The following is a 21,436-nucleotide window of genomic DNA, read 5'->3' as shown; positions in this document are numbered from 1 at the left end:
TCATTCATTCATTAGACATGTCTGATGACCATCACAATCTTCAGGTCTCAAACTAAATCAACAACAACAACATGTGGCTCCATGGAAACATTATAGATGTCACTTAAGGACTTAAAAACTGCCCAGAAGGCCTGAAGGCTGGAGCATGTCCAGAACATGTGTACCAGAGTGGCTGGTTCACTTTGACACCTCTCACAAGTGGGGTTGGTGTTCTGATAGATCTTTAGTAAAGTGGAGACGGTGGACCACCTTCAAGTGAATAAGCCCATACTTACTACATGAAATGCAGGAATGCACCTGTTCCAGAAACCCATCCCAGACATCATCTGAGAGAGGCTCACCCTCAAAATATGCTCTTTTTAATAGTGTTGATGGTATCTCACACATTCTGTAGGCTACCTCACACATTCTGTAGGCTACCTCACACATTCTGTAGGCTACCTCACACATTCTGTAGGCTACCTCACACATTCTGTAGGCTACCTCACACATTCTGTAGGCTACCTCACACATTCTGTAGGCTACCTCACACATTCTGTAGGCTACCTCACGTAGGCTACCTCACACATTCTGTAGGCTACCTCACACATTCTGTAGGCTACCTCACACATTCTGTAGGCTACCTCACGTAGGCTACCTCACACATTCTGTAGGCTACCTCACACATTCTGTAGGCTACCTCACACATTCTGTAGGCTACCTCACACATTCTGTAGGCTACCTCACACATTATGTAGGCTACCTCACACATTATGTAGGCTACCTCACACATTCTGTAGGCTACCTCACACATTCTGTAGGCTACCTCACACATTCTGTAGGCTACCTCACACATTATTCAGGTCAGTTTCACACATTGTGGAAATCATCTCGCCCATCGGTGTCCCCGACCCCCACTTTGGGAAGCACTGCTGTAGTCTAAAACAGGGGTTGTCAAAGTATGAGACTGTGGGCCTCCCCCCACACAAAGCTTGGAAGAAGGCACCCCCCTTGCTCATTCCTGGATGCCTATGGGATCATGATTAGCCTATATTGATCCCATAGACATTCATGAATTGTGCCAATATATTGTAACGCCACAGGCGAGGTTGGTTTCGAACCCGAGGTCTCCAACTTACAAGCCCAAGACGTTAACCATCCAAGGGACAATCCCTTTGGCCACGCAGACCCCGGATCGCTACAATATTGATATGGTGATAACTTGATATTGACATTCAAGTTTATTCATATAGGAAAATAAACCTTGATATGAATTATCTCGTTTTCGAGGGGTCCCATGCAAAAACAAGAGTAATTTAAGTTACAATTCAATTCAAAGACAAGTCAGACAATACAATTAACATGGGACAAAAACACTAAACTGCTTGGAGCACCATTGGGAAGGCCCTCCTTCCAATGAAAACCTCGGAGTCTCAACTAGGGTCTCAACATGAACGTCAAAAGCAGAGCCCTTATGGGCTTTTTCCGTAAATTGTATTCCAGAAAGCACTTTGCGTAGGCTACTACGTATCAAGTTAGTTCACATCGTCGACATAGCTCAGTGGTTCACTCACACACTCACGCACACACACACACACACACACACACTTTTCAAACGACGGGCTTGGTTTAAACATACAGCTCCTAGCGGGCTTGGTTTAAACCATAGACTGTTAGACTGTATAATAAATAGGTTTAAACATACAGGCTTGGGTGTGTGTGGCATCTAGCCTGCTCCCTCTCTCTCTCTCTCTCTCAATTCAATTCAATTCAATTCAAAAAGGCTTTATTTGCATGGGAGTAATAAAAATAGAGTCCGCACACTGGCAGCTGGTCCCAAATATTTATTTGACCACAAAAAAGTGACGTTTCGGGCAAGGCCCTTCCTCAGACATAAATGAAGTGTAGGGACACACCCCTTAAGTAGGCTACCCTCGCAGGGGTCACCTGACACATCATGTGATACATAAATTTAAACATACAGTGCACTTGTTCACATAATCAAATGGCAACTGGCAATATCAAAACATAATTGTCTCAAAGGACAATAATGGAAGTATTCAGAACAACTTGAATATCACATAAACTGGGGTTATCAGGCATAAACCGTCATAATGAAATGTAATATTTAAGAAGAAAGTGTGATGTGAACTATTACAAGGTGGTCTCTACTACTTTAAAATTGTGGTAGTAGTAAAAAAGTATATGAAGATACCACAGCTGTGAAGAAAATGACACCGGACAGAGATACTAGACAGAGCAATATTCACTACAATGTGGACATAATGAGATTAGCACACACAAAAGCACAAAAGCACACCTACAAGCACACCTGCAAAAGGACTACAAATGACTACAAAAATGGCCGCAAGTCAAAATCTTCGTTCAGCCCTTTTGGGGCTCGTGTGTCCAGGGTGAAAATCCAAAAGGCCTCTCTTTTAAGTAGTAGAGAGTTGATGTCACCTCCACGTACAGGGTGTTTAACAAGTTCAATGTCCAGAGTATCTAAGAGAAGAAACATTGTGAGAAGCTTGTGTGAAGTGGACAGCCACTGGGCTTCTGATGTCATTGTTACGGATGTTGGATCTGTGTTCTGAGATTCTGGTCTTAAGTGGTCTGGTGGTTTTGCCTATGTAGGCGAGGCCACATGGACATTTGAGCATATAGATGACATTATTACTTTTACATGTTATCACTCCTTTGATGTTAAAGGATTTTCCTGTACGTGGATGAGTAAAAGTGGTGGCTTTGTATGTAAAGTTACACTGTGTGCAGTTGCCGCATCTGTAGTTACCGTGAGGGATAGATTTATTTGCATGGGAAACATATGTTTACATAGCCAAAGCAGGTGTGAAACAAAGCAAAAATGCACAATTAATTCTCTCTCTCTCTCTCTCTCTCTCTCTCTCTCTCTCTCTCTCTCTCTCTCTCTCTCTCTCTCTCTCTCTCTCTCTCTCTCTCTCTCTCTCTCTCTCTCATCGTGGTGTTTTGTTTTTACCTCTGGCGACTTCTACTGGGCACACGGAGTATGTGATTTGTGACTCATATATGTGCACTTTGACAAACGTGAATGTACTGTTATCTTTGAATGTCTATATATTGTATTGTATTATATTATATTATTATGAAAAATGCATGTTTACCACTTTTCTCCCAAAGCTCAAGATGACATCCTCAAATGTCTAATTTTGGCCTGCCAGTTTACTGTCATAGAATACTAAATAAACCAGAAAATATTCACATTTAAGAACCTGGAACGAGATAATTTTTGTAGTCTATCTTTCTTAAAGGGTATAGTCTAATACACCATACAGTCCATGGCATACACCTACTACTAATAACACCACACAGTCAGCACCCTAGTTTTGCGTTATTTAGCAATCCTTGACACTGATGCACATCGGAATGTTAAATAACAGAACTCTGAGCCAGCTTTGTGACAACTTGAAGACAAAGTCATGGAATAATGTTTACTTTGCTCCTGATCCAGACACTGCTTATGACAGCCTGATCAGCGAATTATCTGATTCTATTCGTAACTCAATTCCTGAAAAGACTGTCGTGTGCAGAGCTGAAGATCAAAACCCTTGGCTCACAAAGGGGATATTAACCTCCATAAAACAGAAAAACAAACTTTATAAACGGTATATAAAAAATCCGAGCCTCATTAATAAAAATAAATATAATGTCTTCAGGAATAAGCTCACCCATATAATAAGGAAAAGCAAATGTGTCCATTTTGCTGAACAGCTAAGGACAGCCCAGGGTGACACCAAGAGGACATGGTCTGTCCTGAATAAGGTCCTGAATAGGGACAAAAAACCACCAGTTCTCCCAGGTCATGTCAACTTGTCCAAACTCTCCAATCAATTTAACTCTTATTTTGTCTCTGTAGGCGAAGACTTGGCCAATAAAATCAGTCCTGTTCAAGGTATCTCTTACAACCAGTATCTTACAGGAGACTATCCTAACTCATTTTTTATGAAACCTACTGACTGCGATGAAGTATATGAAGCCATCATGAATTTGAACAACTCTCGTACAGCTGGTGTGGACGGAATCTGCAGTAAAATCTTGATTGCCGTAGCTGCTATTATAGCAAAACCACATGCTTATTGCATAAATTTATCTTTACTTTCTGGTGTTGTGCCTAGGATGACCAAAATTGCAAGAGTAATACCAATTTTCAAATCTGGGGATAAAAATAGTATTAGCAATTATCGCCCAATATCAGTCTTGCCTGTTATTTCTAAAATTTATGAGAGAGTTGTGTTTAAAAGACTGAGCAAATATTTTGATAAGCTTAACATTCTTACATCCTCTCAGTATGGTTTCAGGAAAAAGAATACAACTTGTATGGCAATATTAGACCTTATAGAAAAAATAAATGATGCTGTTGATCGGGGGAACTGTGGGGTGGGTGTATTTCTGGACCTCTCAAAGGCTTTCGACACCATTGATTTTTACATTTTGTTGGGGAAGTTGCACCATTATGGGATTAGAGGACTGACTCTTGAATGGTTTCGTGATTATCTGCATTGTAGATACCAGTATGTTGACATACATGATTTTCACTCTCAAAAAATGAATGTTAAATATGGGGTCCCCCAAGGTTCACTTTTGGGGCCTTTGCTCTTTATTCTTTACATCAATGATTTTGTCAACTCCTCTAAATTATTGCATAAAGTGATATTTGCTGATGACACAAACTTATTCTTGTCCCATCACGATTCACATGAGCTTCAAGATCTACTCAATGTTGAACTCAAACAAGTGGATACTTGGTTCAAATGTAATAAATTGTCGTTGAATATCAGCAAAACCAACTTCATTATATTCCACTCTAACAAAAAATCAGTGGATCATATCCACCTCAATATAGATGGAAGGGAGTTGACAAGAGTAGGGTCAACAAAATTCTTGGGGGTCCTCATAGACGAGTCAATCAACTTCAAATGTCATATTGATCATCTGTTAACAAAACTGTCTAAATATGTTGGTCTATTTTTCAAACTCCGTCATTTTCTTCCTTTATCTACTCTCCTGATCTTGTACAAAACCCTGTTTGAGCCACACATTAATTACTGTAACATCATATGGTGTAACACCTTCCCCAGCTATCTGAAGAAACTAGAAAGCTTACAAAAGAAAATAATACGAGCCGTATCCTGGTCGGATTTCAACGCACCCACATGTTCCCTCTTCCATAGCTATAATCTTCTGAGGCTTGCTGAGTTTAATATTCACCAAAACGCAATCATAATGTACCAAGTTGTCCATAACTTAAATCCAAGACTCTCCAAGCTCATCCCAGTCAACCGCCCCGCTCATTCCTTTAATACCAGAAATACACATCTTATTTATGGTAAGAAAAGACGATTGAAATGCACCAGTTTAAGTATAACCAATAGAGGGCCGCGGATCTGGAATGGGCTTGATGAGAGCCTGAAAACAGCTCCATCCATCTCTGTTTTCAAGAAAAAAATGAAAGAACAACTGCTTAACCTGTATGTATAACTTATACTTATCCATTGATCTGGGATTGTTTTGTTTGTTTTTTTTGTTACCTGTCCTGATGTGTAATTGTTGTTTTGTTATACTGTACGCAGTAACTTGTATTTAAGTTGTGTTTTAAGTCATTGCTCAGGCTCCTGCCATAAGCTTTAAGGAGCTTCTTTGGAGACCTGGCACTCCACACATTTGTAGCTTGATGTTGATCTACATGTCAATTGTTTGTGTGTGTGGGGGGCGAAATAAATCTGAAATAAATCTGAAATCTGAATCATGGACCTATTATCGGAATTCATAGATCGGAACTCAAAATATTCAAAGTTCGCATTAACATTCCGGACAGTTTAGGGTGTCGGACCCATTAGGAAACACGGGGCGGGGGTAACCTCGCGTCACCAGGCTCTTCTCGGCGAGAAAGAGCCTGGCTCCCGCCCACAATTGATTTTGTCACCCGCCTAGAGCCCGCCCTAGACCGGATGGCAGCGTTTCTAGCTCGTCAACTTTCACGTTAACTTGACAATTTGACCCAAGTATCAGAATCCTCTTTCACCGTTTTGACCGGTGTGTCAGGCCGTGGTGGCGGAGATGCCATATTGCATAAACGTTTTGTTTTATGTAACGCTAGCTTTGTTTTGATCAGACTCTAGTTTAGGTAACATCACCGCGTCAAGCTAACGGCAACAAAGACGTTGTTAGGCGCATTGCCATCCGGTGTTAATTCTGGGTCCGGGGTTTACGCCCCCATGACAAAAAGCGGGGTGGAAGGTGCCCAGACTAGGCGGGGGTGTCCCTGGCGCGTGATTTCTAACCCCACATAGGATAAGCAATAACCACGCCCTGTGGCGCCGGGATTGGCCAGGAGCAACACTGGAGCAGAGAATAGAAGAGTTCCGACATCTCCATTCACTCCAATGAACCAGTTTTTTTCCAGGAAGTAGAAAGTGGAACTCTTCAGTAAAAAAAAGCAGCACTGTCGAGTTGCATCAAAATAGACAGTGTTGTACTTTGAAAGGGTTTTTCATCCCTTGAAATGAATCAAATTGTACATTATCGGCTTTATTTTAGCATGCAAAAGTAGCGCGAGACCCATTCCTGGCTGTTCATTGGCTAATGATTCTTGCATTTTAGTCCTCCGCTGACGCCACTCTCTTACACTGGAGGGCACGCAGCCCAGCGATTTCATGAACGGCTCTTGAGAACGGACAGCGATTTCGAGAGCGGACATTGAGAGCGGACATTGAAATGAATTATGGTCACCTACCTTCCTTAGCATAGTAATACTAATAAGCATAATAATTGTAATCTACACAATGTACACAATCTACAAAAACATGCAATAATATAAACGGTGTTGTGTTCACGTTCATAGCTCATATAATATAATGTATTTTGTAATGTAATTTCAAGCTCAATTCTTACCCAGAGAAAAGGTACAGCACGACTGAATTAGGGGAACGAGGTGGGGAAATTTGTGTGGCGAGGGAGGAATTTAGTTGCAGTACCTCCAAAGAGCATTGAAGCCAGAGTGGACACAACTTTAACTAAACGGCAATGCCGCCATTTTGGCCTGAAAGACGGACAACAGGGGAGCAAAACACCTATTGAGTAACCAATCTTGCATCGAAAGTTCTTTGGGACCGCTGAGACCAGCCGCACGCATGCGCAATACACCGAAGAGCAGGCCTGGAGCGGCTAGTACTACTGCTCGGAATGGAACACAACATATGGATCAAGAAAGTTACAAAAGTTATGCTTTGGCCAATGAGAGGAAACGGATGCATACTAGAGGGACACACGACGAAGGGGTGAATGAGACCTGGGACTGGGGACATGTTGACGAAACCAGATTAGACACGGGAGAAGGAGCCTGCTGCAGGTGACAGGTAGAGAGTTGCGTGAGGAATGCGCACAAAGGCCCGTATGCGCAGCAGCTAAGCAGCCCTCTAACGTTAGCATTTGACAGCTCACAGCTTCACTGTATTATGAATGAGTAGAGAGGGAGCTGCGTGACATACGAAGTGACAGGGAAAAGCTCAGACGGACTCACGAATGCCCAGATCAATCAGCGCGGATCTGATTTGGGGATCAGACCAGTTGATGTCGTCGGAGGAGGAGGAGGAGAGCCTGGAGCTACGGCTTGGGACAAGCCGAACCAGCTGCAAGGAGAAGGTCGGACATGAACGAGTCTGCGATGACGCTGCAGCACTACTCGCCGAGAAGAGCCTGGTGACGCGAGGTTACTGCAGCACAGAGGAGACAAGAGTATCAGACAGGTAGGAGGGAACACCCCCTTTTAAACAGCCCGCTTGGAGAGATGGCAGGCTGTCATGGATAATTAGTAATGATGATGTAACTAGTTCCGTCTCTGGTAGAACTTCTGTGAACTCTCATTTAGCATAGCAAACAAACATGCAGAAGGCAGCGGCGCCTCGCTACTACGTATTGATTAAAGGTGTGTCATGCATGCTCAAATATGCAGTCAAAGAGCGAGTCTACCTATAAATAGGAGTGGGCTATAAATGGGTCATTTTTTGTTTTGCTTAGGTCTCAGTTTTTTTGTATTCCATTTGCCCTATCTCAACATGAAATTTTTGGCTTCAGGTCCAAGAAAAAAGTGTGCAGGGCACAAATCCAAGATGACCACCGTTTTCCATGAAAAATCACATTTTTAGCCATAACTTTGTCATTTCTGGGTCTTTTTACTTGGTTGTGGTGTCTAACCCTATGTTTTGGGGGTCAAGCAATCTATTTATGCATCTAGAAGTAGTCACAAACCATCATATTGAGTTAATACATACTTTTGACCAAATTTACCCTTCTTTACCTCAATTTTGAACCATGCCCGTAGACCTTTTATTGGTAAATTATAGAAAAAACAGACAACAGGTTAAATTTGACATACCATAATAATATTAATAGCAACCCTACACTGCTAATTATTACCAACATTTCACAACATTTAACTTATTTCACTACAAAATACTGTTTGATGAATTTGATTGTGAAATAGGCCATCCGCTGTCATAAGTCAACATTACTGTAATCACATGAGGGAGATGGGAAGACAACATCCCTAGAAGAACAGTTTGACTTGATTCTAGAGGAAGCTGGGGTACACAAGTCATTTAGCCTCTACAAAGTAGGGATGGGCATCGAATTTCGAATTTTCGAATAATCGTTGTTATTATCAAGGTCGACTTTTATTATTGAAATTCGAAATTCGATTTTTTTTTTTTTTTTTTTTTTTTTTAGTGAAATGTTGCATTGTCTCCCCTGATTCTAAGTATAGTCAAATCGCTTGGTTTGAGCAAGTAAAACAATTTTTATAAGCATTTTAAGCAAGGTTTATGGAAAAATGAATGGCGGATGAAATCCCATGAAGAGGGAGAGGGGGTGACTTTGGCACCCCTTTGGCACTCAGACCTGAGCCTACTAAATATTTAATGAACCACTCATGATTGTCAAAACTGTTTTTTATTTTCGAAAATGTCAATGTCATGTAACATGTTCTTTACTTCAGTGGTGCAATGCTTGTTTGAGCTAAAAATCCACAGCAGAAGCTTTTTATATTAATTAATAAAGCCGTAGACTTAGAATCAGGGGAGACAATGCAACATTTCACTCACAAAAAAAAAAAAAAAAATTTTTTTTTTAACATTTTTATTTTTATTTTCGAATTTCGAATTAAATTCGAATTTGGCCAGCGAATTTCGAATAGTGTTTTTGCTAGAAATGCCCATCCCTACTACAAAGAGAGATGCTTTACTAGACTTGATACCAGGCAGGTGCAGTCTATGATTGCATTCCCTACATCAAACAGCTACTTGAGACACTGCTAAATAATCTTCTTGTTCGAGCATGCAACATTTACCTTGAGAATGACTTCATAATAGCAGGATTCAAAGCACTTGCTAATTTTACGTACAGGGTGACAATGCCCTTCCTCAACTGCGTCGAGACAGCAAGCCATTTGCTGGTTGACATGCTTCCCAAGTTCTGCAGTTACCTTGCTGACAGCTGAGAGCCTTAGTTATCATGTAGAGTGGACACATGTAAAAATGGAAGACAATGCTCCACAAAATGATCTCGATCACCTTCTTCTTGGAGAGATGTGTGTCCAGGCCGCGAAAGGAGTAAAATTGCAGCGCAAACATGAGTATTAGGATGTTGATCCTGATGCTGCATGACTTTGAGAGAGAACCTGCAAAAGAAAGTGAGGGCCAATGATTTTGTTGAAAACTTCTTGTGAAGTGCAAAGAACATGGAGGGCCTATTTAATAGATGTAATAGGCCCTATTACATCTGTCACTAGTCACTGAAGTGAAGGCACTTGTCCTTATGAAGTCACCTGAGCTGAAGGCTTACTTGAGGCAAGAGATCCAATACCAGAGAGTTATCAGAGAAAGAGATGATCGAGAACCTAATTGTGCTCCTCGGGGATGATTACCAAGGTGAGGTGGTATTTCCTTGTGAGGAGGAGGAGCCAGAAAGGCAGAGGGGATCTCTCAGGAAGAACTTATGCTCCAGCCCAACCAATCACTTGCTGTCATTTGGGATGAGGGGGTATATTGGGTTTTACCTGGATGATAATGGGGACGGAACCTTCCGTGTGGATCACCTGATGCGCGTTGCTACCGGAGATTAAATTTGGCAGTGACCACATGGCACTGATGACATCCAGGACACTATCGGGCAGCAGATTGTGCCTGTGGCAGTTTCAAGAGCCTGGGACTTTATAGGAGAAAACTGTTATGTTTTAAGCAATGCCCCTGAAATTGAACATATGTTTAGTGAAATATGCTAATTAAGGTGAACAAATAGGTACAATTGGTCAAAAAAGGTATTAACTCAATATCTGATGGTTTGTAACTATTTCTAGATGCATACATAGATTGCTTGACCCCAAAAACATAGGGTTAGACACCAAAACCAAGTAAAAAGAGAAAAGACCCACAAATGACAAAGTTATGGCTAAAAATGTGATTTTTCAGGGAAAACGGTGGTCATCTTGGATTTGTGCCCTGCACACTTTTTTCTTGGACCCCAGGCCAAACATTTTTTCATTTCATGTTGAGATAGGTCAAATGGAATAAAAAAAAACTGAGACCTAATAAAATGGACCAAAAAAGTGTTTTTGACCTCTGTATAGCCCACTCCTACTATAAAGGCTCAACAAAATTATTAAACCGTTAAGGAAAGCTTGTCTTGATAATTAGATAATCACTGATCATCACTTTGAATCTTATTTCATAAACTTATTTGGAACATATTGGGGGCAGGACGTTGAAACAGACAGTAAATGAAAACACAACACACAACAGTGTTAAGTTTAACACCCAATGATAATAATGATGATTACTATTGAAGGAAAAATGTAGTAAACTTACTTTGACTCTTGTAGGAGTCGGAGAGACTTGTAAAAATGAAGAAGAGACCGCTGATAGGGGTACAATCAGCAGACAAATACAAACATAGTTACCTAGTAAGAGCTCAACATTCATGTGACTTTTCTTGCCCCAGAAGTGAATTCCCCATTTATTTTCTCCTTAGACATTTAGAAGAATCCTTATATAACGAGTTTTAAGGCTTGAACCAAGCCAACCAGTCTTCCAGAGAATCGTGAGTGACCATAAAACATTTCACTTTCAGCAAAAACAAAAAATAACTGCAGGGGAGCTGCGGCGACCTCCTCGATGCCGGCGATTTTGCTCAAGCATAATTTGCGCTTTAGGGGGACCTGACAGAGTGCAGTGTGTGTGCGGGGGGGGGAAGCGCCCACGGGGTGGTGCATGGGGGAACGGGCACTGCACTAGTAACACTGAGCAAAATGAGAATCAGAATCGTTAAAATCCAAACGACACCCACCCCTAAATATAACTGTCAGTGAGGGCCAAACTGAGTGATCTTATGTGTGTGTGTGTGTGTGTGTGTGTGTGTGTGTGTGTGTGTGTGTTGCAGTATGGACAGTCAGACAGCTACCGCGTGGCGACCACGCAGGACAAAGATGAGAAGGAGTCGCCCAAGAAGAAGGGAGGCGGGTCCTGGACCATTGTGACATTATCAAGTATTGGAGGGACTGTAAGTGTTTACCCAACCTCCCCTGTCATTGTGACATTATCAAGTATTGGAGGGACTGTAAGTGTTTACCCAACCTCCCCTGTCATTGTGACATTATCAAGTATTGGAGGGACTGTAAGTGTTTACCCAACCTCCCCTGTCATTGTGACATTATCAAGTATTGGAGGGACTGTAAGTGTTTACCCAACCTCCCCTGTCATTGTGACATTCAAAACCATCAGTCTCCATTTGTCAGTTTGGGATCAACTGATTTTAACACTTTTTTGTTACAGACGGCGAAAAGATCAACCGTGTCATCGACTCGGAGAGTTGCTGGTTATGTCGTCCTCTGGCTGTGAGTGTGCACACACACACACACACACACACACACACACACACACACACACACACATAGCCTCTCTGTGTATAGGCTACTATGGATGTAACATGTGGGAAGGGTTTATTGTGAGGAATGTGTGCATGGCAGCTGATATATAAAAAGTAGAAATGTAAAAAGTAAAGTTGTTTCTCATTTTTTGCGCTGTTGTTTTCCTAGGCTTCCCCTTCCCACATGCCATCCAGGAAAAGACGTAAGGGGACAGCAGAGCAACCGGAAGCTAAGCGGCGCAAAAGCCAGGTAGAGAACTCACACACACACACACACACGGCGCACACACAATCTCACAATCACACACCCAGTCTTTCACTCACTCACACACACGCACGCACGCACGCACACACACACACACACACACACACACACACACACACACAAACTCACAATCAATCACCCAGTCTTTCACTCACACACACACACACACACACACACACACACACACGGCGCACACACAATCTCACAATCACACACCCAGTCTTTCACTCACTCACACACACACACGCACGCACGCGCACACACACACACACACACACACACACAAACTCACAATCACACACCCAGTCTTTCACTCACACACACACACACACACACACACACACACACACACACACACACACACACACACATTGGTGCATACAGGGACATCATCAGTTCTCTCTCTCTACCTCACACAAAATACATCTCTCTGCTTACACCTGTCAGGAGGAGGAAGCCCCGCCCCCCCCCGTGTGTCAGAAGACACAGCTGATGTCTCCATGGAGGAGGGAGGAGGAAGCCCCGCCCCCCGTGTGTCAGAAGACACAGCTGATGTCTCCATGAAGGAGGAAGCCCCGCCCCCCCGTGTGTCAGAAGACACAGCTGATGTCTCCATGGAGGAGGAAGAGGACGTCCTGCTCCCCCCAGAAACCACACCCACAACGGGGGAAAACAGAAACTCCCCCCCAATCCTGGCGTTCTCGTATGTCGCGTGCATAGAGACAGTCCGCGTGTCTGGGAACGCCCACAAAATGTTAAACGGCTGGCGCGCGAGTGGGGTAAAACCGCCCATATATCTCATGGGCTGACTCACCAAAAGACGGTGCTGCGGCTCTAAACTACAGGTTTGGGGGTTCTAGAGCAGAACACAAGACGTCTGCTCAGGTGTGCGTTTACTGTGGTGGTTAAATCCCCGATCGTGTCTCCCTGGGCTGGGCTATCAGCTCAATTCTAACTTTGCTGAATGGATAGAACGGGGTTTTTTACCCCACCCTGACCACGCCCCCAGCCAGGCTGAGCCAGCTAAACCAGTGTCTATTGACGAGACGTGGCCTCAACCTATTGTCGGGTGTTGCACATAAAGATCATATATACAGACGTTGAACACTCCAACTTAGTTCACTTTTTTTTCTTTTTTTCTGAACAACATACGAACAAGACAAACAGGCTCAGACACAGGAAAACAAAAGAAAGAAAAACAAACAAAAACACATTATCAACATTCAGTGTGACGTCATGCTACCAGTCTTGTAAGGTGCTTATAAGCACTGCTTATATGCTTGCGTATTGTGCCCAGGATCCCACACAGGGGATCCATAACCAGTCTGGCGAATCACCCGTCGCCCCCAACCTCAACGAGGTACGTTAGAAACGGGTCCCAGATGGCAGAGAATTTCTTAAGTGAGTCAGTCCTCAGGAACCTAAGTCTCTCCATCCGTATAACAGAGGTCATATCCGTCAGCCACAGTTTAAAAGAGGGTGTGGAGGGGGACTTCCATTCCTTCAGGATTAGTTTCTTGGCAACAGTTGTCCCTTGTGTCAAAGACTGTTGCACAGCTGTAGGGAAGTTCAGAGAAGACTCCGAACAGCCAAAGATGGCGAGTTCTGCCTCCGGCTGAAGTGCGATTTTGTAGGCCTTAGAGTACCAGTCAAATATTTTGGCCCAGAATCCCGTCAGTGAAGGGCAGAACCAAAAGGCATGAGATAGTGTGCCCTCCGACACCTGACACCTTTCACACAGTGGTGATACAGTAGGATCAATCTTGTGTAATTTATGCTTGGAGTAGTGGAGACGGTGAGCAACTTTAAATTGGATCAGCTGGTGTCTGCTATTAACTGAGCAGAGTTGCACAACCGACAAACTCCTTTCCCATATAACATCAGATAAATCAATACCAAGTTCCCCTGCCACGCTTCTCTAATCCTGGATCGAACTAAATTTCTGATTTGCAGGAATCTGAGCCAGTTTGTGCTCGGCCAACTTACTTCACTGACAGCAACCTCCACATTTTTCTTCTCGCCAATTCTCAATGGCTTCCTTGTTTTGCTCGGGAGTACAAAAAAACTTTAAAAGGCGTTTTATTTATTTTTACATTTGGTGTCTGCGCACGACAACAGCTATGTTTTTTTTAGCTATGTTTAATTCAAGAAAGTGTGTGGGTGTGAACGGAGCGCTGCTTATTTCATGCAGTGTCTCTATCAGTTTCAGCTTCTATTTTCTTTTTCTATTCTCTTGTATTCTTGTATTTCTCTTCTATTTTCTCTTCTTGTAAATAAATGTTCAAATGTTTTGTGTGAGAAAGTCTTGGATCGTTTATTTGAACTTATGAAAAATGGGAACAAAAAGAAGTGTTGCATTGATATTTAGAGAGTGGCAGAAACACACAGACGGACAACAAACAAGTGCCTCTTTCAGACCACAACTGTGTTTTTACAGGGACTTGCTCTTGGTCTGAATAGACCCGTGGCTCACCACCTCCTGCTGCTGTCATGTGTTCTCCATAAAGAAGTTGTTGCTCAGCTCTGAGACTACTAAGGCCATGTTCACATTACAGGCAAATCAGATTTGCTGCTAAAGTCATTAATCATCATTATCTTGATTGGTTTCCCAAATCTGATTTGGGAGTGTGTCCACACTGCCACAAATCTGATTTGGGCAAGTGTTCAAGTCGGATCTGTGTGTCCAGACCTCCATATGTGGTTTGGGATGAGTGACACAGATCAGACTTGGAGCGTCCAGACTCATAAAACCAATCTGGATAGAATTATTAATAGGTCACTAAAGTTCACAAATCAGATTTGGCCTCCTAGTCTGAACATGGCCTAAGTCTCCTCTAATCTGTGATGCCTGCCTCCATGTGGCCAGTTACATGAGGGCTAGGCTATAGAGGGGATTTAGAAGTGTGTATACTATACAGTCTATGCTCTATTAAACTGTACTCTGTACACCCACTCTACAATTAAGACAATTAAGAATGTGTGTTGCTATTGAATAAGCGGGTCAAGCCCCTGTTTTCTTCATGCGCTTCCTTTTGCAGTGCAGGCATCAAAATAGATCACTTGGACGATGTTGGCTTGTTGCCTGTCCAGTCTTCCATCACAGCGGTCGTGATGCTGGTGCAGAGCCTCTCATTTCCTCTTCAGGAGGAGATGAACTCTCCTGTCAGCACAGCATCAGCACCATCACTGTGTGACAGCTAACGGGGGGGGGGGGGATATGCGCTATCTTGTGTTTTGAAGATTGCTTGTTCTGCTTGAAATGGAGTTATCTGCAGAGGCTCAGGCTAGCCTTTTGTTTGGAGCAGGTATATTATATCCAGCTTTGTATCATTACAAAATCGGTTGTATATGATGCAAATTAACAATGTTCCCTGACATATCCCCTGGCACACAGCAACCTCACTACAGGGGTATGTTTAGATTGAACCATAATGTTACTTTGACAGAAAACCAACTTTCCTACAGTACTTGAAGGCATCTTGACACACAGGCTACAGTAGCTAGCAGCGACCCCTGAAAAGAAGACAACCTTACAACATCAACAGAGAACAACCCCCCCCCCCCCCCCCCGTGATGGAATGCCCCGACACCATAGATGATGTCACTGAGGCTAGTAGTTTCCTGCGACAAGTGAGCATCTGAGAACAAAATAAACGTTACCATACAATTCTAATGCACTGTAACCAAACAAACAATTGGTAAATGACTTTGCAATACTGTTTGACTGTTGTGCTTATTGTGTGAAATCGATCTATTATACTATCAATGTGTGAAATGCAGGACATGTGATTGAAGTGTTAACTGAAGATATTGTAGCGTTCCTGGTATTGAAGAGGCAGAGGCTTCTTGCGGGTACAGGGTTCTTTATTTATAGTTAGTCATATTACAACTCTAGGCGGTTGCTACGCCATATTTAGCTAGCTGCTTCCCTCTAGGCGGTAACCGGAGACCGCCACCGCATGCTCTCTCACCGGAAGCGTTCCCACAAACCTAGTGTTCCCCCTCGGTAACACTCCCACACATCAGTTCCTAGCTAATAATCTAGACACTTCTATTGCACATCACATTACAGGTAATACCTGGATTACCTGAACCGCTACATTCTCCCCGCCCAACTTTAATGTCGCTCCCACGCGACATGCACAACCCACACACATATCCCCCTGTACCAAAACACACCAACACAACATTTTTCCCATCACCACATCAAATTATAATTCCCCAACAACCAATCTTTTCTTTTCAGCACCCCCGTCATAATGTCCAGTTTTTTCATTAGGTACTTCGTAATGTCTAGTTTCCCATTAGGCACTCCATAATGTCTAGTTTTCATTATTTCCTTCTTTTTCACACATTCATTTAAATTCAACACATAGCCCATTCAACAATAACCCCCACATCTCAATTAAACACAAGCCCCCACATTTTCCTTAACTTTTCTTAATTTTTCATTTAAACCCCATTTCCATCCCCCCTCTGTGCCCCACAGTCCTCACACGCATCGCAGTATCTTCGCACATCCTCCTTTTGTTTGCCCCAGTAGAAATGTCCACGGATGCGGGTGAGTGTCTCTTCGGGCCCAAAATGACTGGAACCAGGGCCCTTGTGTGCCCCCTTAAGCGCCAACTCTCGCAGGTAACCGGGTACAACCGCCTGCCTCCCTTTTACCCCGTGCTCTGTTCTCTCCAACAGCCCGTCTTCATCTAGCCGCAGGTCGGAAAACATGTTCCACAGTCCTTTCGTGGCACCGGAAAACATGTGAGTCTCCTTCACAGGGGGCCGGCGTCCGGCCGCCACCCACGCAAGCACCGGACCGATCTCCGCGTCCTCCGCCTGCCTGCGTTTCCACTCACTCACGTCGACATCCTTGATGGTCGCTCTGTCGTCCTCCAGATCCACATCTGGACAGTCCTCCTCGTCTTCCTCCTCCTCCTGCACTCGGTCGTCCTCCCGCCCCCCTTCCCCAGGGGACGGCATGTTCAGGACAGCAGGGGGAACACAACCGGCCTCGCTCTCCACCTCGGCTTTCCGCACAGCAACCGTGGGGGGCGCAGTGCAGTTTCTGGCTAAGTGCCCAGGCGAACGGCAAGTCCAGCAGAGTCTCACCTGTCCGCCGCCTGCACGTCTCTCTTCTCCCGCTGCCCTCCGGTCCCCGACAGCCTTTTGACACTCTCTAGCCAGGTGTCCAATCTCGCCGCATGCCCAGCAGGCTCCCTGCTGACCATGTCGTTGTCCCGCATACCCGGTCCGTCTCCCGGGACCGCTTCTGCACCACCTCGCCACGTGGCCCGGCTCTCCACATGTCCAACACAGTCTCTTTTGCGGCTCCGCGTGGGGCCCGTGCTCAACTGTGACGCGGTATACAGTGATGTTATTGACGTTTGGTTGCTCCCCTGGAGCGGTGGGAGGGTGACCCATCTGGACTACCGGCCCCCCTGCAAACGTCAGTGTGCTCTTCCCTAGGTCTACTGTGCATTGGTTTAGCGTCAAGTAGTCCTCCCCCAAGATACAGGGCCCCGCCATCTCTACTACCCATACCGGAAAGTTCACTGTCTGTCCCCCCACAGTTATCATCACGGACCCCCTTCCCCTCATCGGCATCAACTCACCGGATACTGTCCTCAGCAGCTGGTCCGCTGGCTGCTCCAGAAGCGCTCCCTCTGGCATCGTGTTGTAGTTCACCAGCGTTGCCGTACACCCCGTGTCCACCAGGGCGACACAGGGCTTCCCTTGCAGGCGGACCTGAACATGGCAGCCGTTCATCGTGTGCGGCCCGTTCTGCATGTTGACAGCGCCGGCGATGTCGTCTGCTTCGGGGGAAGGCGACGCCCCACCTCCCCGTCTGTACCGCTGGGCCCCCTCCAACGGTGACGTGGCCATAGGGAATATGACGTAGGGGGCCCGTCTCGCCCCTCTTAGACGGGCCCCGCGCCGTTTCCCTGGTTCCACGCTCCTCCGCGGCACTCTCTGGCCCGATGTCCGGGGCGTCCACAGGTCCAGCAGCGCATGGCCCCGGGCCCCCTGGGCCAGGTATTGTCTCGTAGGGTGGGCTGCAGGGTCGCGCTTCGGAGCAGCTGTTCTTTTAACTGGCGCACCGACTCAGATAGCTCCCGCACCATGCTGCTTTGCTCCACCAACGCACTCTTCCACGCTGGCTCCTCCCGTGCCTCCCCTGCCATTCTCGCCACGGGGGCGGCCTCCATCGTGCCGTCCTCCGTGGCCACCGCCCCCACGATCTCTCTCTCTGATGCCAGCTCCAGCGCCTCCTGCAGCGTCCTTGGGCGTGCCAGCTGGGTCTGCCTGCGCAGCCAACACGGGGTCAAAGCTCGAACAAACTGATCCCTGGCAAGTTCACTCTGCGTCTCTGGCAACATGTCCGTATATGCCCTCCTTGATAGAGTCTCAATGTCATTAGCCAAAACACGCAGTGACTCACCAGGCTGCCGGTGCCTGTTACACAGTTCGGCGCGTTGTATACTCGGCAGCTCACACTGGCCGAATCTCCTCTGTAGGGCCCCCACCAGTGCTCCATAGTCACCTCTTTCCCCTGGGCTTAGCAGTAGCAAGCATGCCCGCGCGTCATCCACCAGGCACGTAGCTAGCTTTGTTCCTTTCTCTTGCTTTGTCCAGCCCTCACTCTCCGCTATCAGTTCGAATTGGGCCTGAAACGCCTCCCAACTCTGTTTACCGTCGTACTTCTGCGTCTTGATAGGGCCCCGCCCGCCGCTCCTCACTGGCGCCAGCTGCACAGGATCTTCCCCGGCTCTCGCTGCTCCGCTCACGGGTCCCTGTCCGTTAGCGGGGCCCGGTTCGGCTGCCGCTGCTCCGCGCCCGGGTCCCTGTCTGTTAGAGGGGTCCTGTTCGGCGTCGTTCTCCTCCCGCCCGAGGCTCTTCCTCATCTGTCTGTATTCCTCTCTCATCCGTCTGTATATCCCCCTTACGCCCTCCACCGTATTCCTCATCTCGGCGCACACCGCGGCTTCAGCCTCTCCTATCTCCCTCTTCATCTTCGGCGGCTCCGTTCCGCACTTTTCTTCAGGAACTTGTTCACCACCTCGCCGATTCTGGAGGCAATATTCACCGTTTTAACTTCCCAGCGAGCACAAAACGTTTTTTCAACGTTGATTTTTAGTTGAAATCTGGGTGATATTGGGTTTGAACGTCTAAGACCTAATTTCACCCTCTTTTCAACCGGCTAAAATGCGGTTAGAACGTCAACGTGTAAAAAAACACAATTTGGTTCATCATATTGTTAAAACATTTGTTGTAGCTTGGAATAGAGGCAATATTGATAGTGTGTGAATTGGCATTTGTCCATTTTATTGTGTAACTGAGAGTTGAAATCTGGTCTATACGAAAACTACATTTCAACGCATTTTATGTCACATGAAATATCATAAATATGGGACTATATAGGCTATGTGGTGCCAGCAAAAAGCTTCCAGGACACAACTATGGTTAATAGTTTAGCGCAATACTATAAAATAATGAATTCAGTTCCTGCAGCAACGCGTATGCGCAAGTACTTACTTGCTAGTGTAACGGCGTTGTGTAGGTGGTACTTGCAGCAACCCATGTTAAGGGCTTGTCCAGGGGTGGATTCGAACTGCCGACCTTCGGCTTGGGAGTCCAGCATGTTAACCGCAACACCAAGAGAGCTAGCTCCCTTGGCGGAGCTGGTTAACATGCCTTTATACCTGGGGAGTGAGTTTAACCAATCCACTCGCTACCACTCGGGACTCACGAGGAATCCGCGCTGATTCAACTCGGTTACACTCACCCCCTTAAACTCACTCCACACCCACTGGACATCCGGGTCACGGCACTGGACATCCGGGTCACGGCACCAATGTAACGGCGTTGTGTAGGTGGTACTTGCAGCAACCCATGTTAAGGGCTTGTCCAGGGGTGGATTCGAACTGCCGACCCTCGGCTTGGGAGTCCAGCATGTTAACCGCAACACCAAGAGAGCTAGCTCCCTTGGCGGAGCTGGTTAACATGCCTTTATACCTGGGGAGTGAGTTTAACCAATCCACTCGCTACCACTCGGGACTCACGAGGAATCCGCGCTGATTCAACTCGGTTACACTAGCTATACTAACCGTGACTGACTAGACTAGACCAAAGCAAGTCTGCACCGGTCTGCACCAAGTGCGGAACGAGGTGCTCTGGGCACGCTATGTTATTGTAACAGACTGTATACGAGGCTCTGTGTACCTCCTCAGTCTCTGGTGTTAAATGAAGTTAACCTCTGAAGCCATAGGCTACAGCATATAGACAACACACACACACAACATAATTTTAGTCTGTTACATTAATATAATAGTCTCGTACACATCACATAAAATAACTTGTCCTTCCGATCATCGACAATCATGTAGTCTACAAGTTGTGTGCGAGATAGAGTATATATGTGCCCAGCTCTCTATAGAGTATAAGAAAATGTATAGCTCAGCGCATAGAGCGGACTGGCTTGAATGTGGGAAAGCTGCGTTCGAATCCCGTGTGCATTGCTAAATTTTTAATTTAAGATCCTGGTGAAATATGGTCTAAATCTGAACGTTCAATAAACGTCTGCAAATAGTGGGTGAAAAAACTTTCACTTTCAAACCTTCCTTGCACGTTTTTTCAACGTTGACCCTAAACGTTTTTTAAACGTCTTTTCAACCGAAAAATGCTCGCTGGGTTCTGACACCAATTGTAGCGTTCCTGGTATTGAAGATGTGGTGGGTGGCGCCAACGAGAAAAGGGGAGGTGCCCGAATTACTTCATATAGGGTTACCTGTAGGAGGAGGAACACTAGAGCACAGCTGATTCAGGTCAGATGATTGAGGCAGGTGCACACCTCAGTCCATGCTGGCATGCAGGGAAGGCTACAGAGCAGGAACAAAGAGGTAGGCCGCTGCCTATGGCTATTTTCTGTGTGTAGCGTTTTGCATTGTTTGCTGTGAATGTGTGTGACATTTATTGTTTAATCATATATTGCAGATCATCTGCTTCCCTGCTGGGTTGAAGGCGGCTGGTAGTCGATAGGACAGTTACCATCGACGTACCAGGTATTTTACAGCAGTCGTGTAGTTTTAACATTTAATCATTATGTATTTTAATATTTTGGAAATAAAGTGTTTTAAGATTGTTAATTTTTGTTCCCTGCAGAGCATCAGCGGGTCCAGTCGCTGCTCTTGCCGTGATATATTTTGTTTGTTATTTTGGGGTTTATTCTCTGTCTAGTTCGCC

Source organism: Poromitra crassiceps (assembly GCF_964638095.1).
Source record: "Poromitra crassiceps genome assembly, chromosome: 2".
In the NCBI taxonomy this organism is placed as follows: Eukaryota; Metazoa; Chordata; class Actinopteri; order Beryciformes; family Melamphaidae; genus Poromitra; species Poromitra crassiceps.
Note: the sequence above shows the minus strand (reverse complement) of the source record.